Below are 1,473 nucleotides of genomic sequence, written 5' to 3' on the forward strand. Positions count from 1 at the left end.
ATGCCATAGAGCGTTGAAGCCTTGAAAGATTTGAGAATCGTTCTATTGGACGAATTTTTGTTATCGTCTGTAGCACTTGCATATTTTGATTTCAGGAAGTTCTGTTTTTTGACATACAGATGCAAAAGGCCATTGTGATGAAGAAAGGAAAAGCCAATCTGGACCATGCCACCACTAATTAGATGATATTAATGAAGTTGGAGTAGTACCACGTGATAATAGATCTGCAGGATTTGATCTGGATTTCGGAAATTCTGTTAGCAACAAATGGTTTTAATGAAGGTGATGACATGTTTATCTAACCCAACACAATTGTAGAATCTGTCCAACGAAAAATGCCACTGAACTGAACTGTTAAAGCCCTTTGAATTTTTTCTGACAGTTTTGCGGCTATGAGAGCACCACATAATTCTAAGCGAGGAATTGTAAGTGCCTTTATTGGACAAACCCTGAATTTAGCACAAAGCAAATAAACATGTATTTTATCTTGGGCGTCAATGGTTCGAATATGTGTACAGGCACCATATGCCTTTTCACTAGTAACAGAAAAGGTATGGAATTTTTTATGAACAGGATCAATGCATCTAACGTGTCTAGGTATTATGAAATGATTGATATGTTTAAGCTCATCGCGTAACGTCACCCAAAGTGTATAAATAGATGCAGGAACGGACTCGTCCCAAGATAACCGTTCTAGCCATAGTTTTTGCAATAGAATTTTTGCAGTGATAACGCAGGGACTTAGTAATCCTAATGGATCAAAAATTTGTGAAATGCTAACGCTTTGTGACCCTTTTTTAAGGATTATCTATAATCTCGGAATTGTATCTTAGTACATCTGAAATTGATGACCAAAATATGCCCAACATTTTCGTATGTTCCTTTGAACCTAAATTTGATGTATTTAGTTCCGAATTGGAATCTGTAACCTGACTAAGTAAGAACTTGAGGTTCATTAGAGATCCACTTACGAAGTTCGAAACAACCACTTTTAAGAATTGATGATGATTTCTTTGCAAATATTAGTTAAATCTGTTAATGAATTAGATCCTGTAAGTAAATCATCAACATAAAAGTCAGTTTGGATGACCTTTAGAGGCGGCTGGATAAGCATTGACGTTTTCTAAAGCTATTTGAAACAAAGATCTGATAGCCCAGTAGGAAGCTGAAGAAATGCCATATGTGACAGTATTTAATTGAAACTCTGTGAGAGGATCTGAAGGTTTTTCTCTCCAAAGAATCTATTGAAGATTTCTCTGTGAAAGTTTAATTAAAACTTGTCGATACATGTTACATACGTCAGCTGAAACGACATATTTATGTAATCTGAAACAGAGTAAGATAAAAAATAGCTTTTGTTGGATACTAGGTAATGTCAATATTCGAAATTTCTTAAGAATTGGTCTGCATGACATTGTACAATTAACGCCGGCAATTTTCCTCACTATCTTTTTCTGGGCAACTAATAATACC

This window comes from Photinus pyralis, unplaced genomic scaffold, assembly GCF_008802855.1.
Source record: "Photinus pyralis isolate 1611_PpyrPB1 unplaced genomic scaffold, Ppyr1.3 Ppyr1.4_LG1, whole genome shotgun sequence".
Lineage (NCBI taxonomy): Eukaryota > Metazoa > Arthropoda > Insecta > Coleoptera > Lampyridae > Photinus > Photinus pyralis.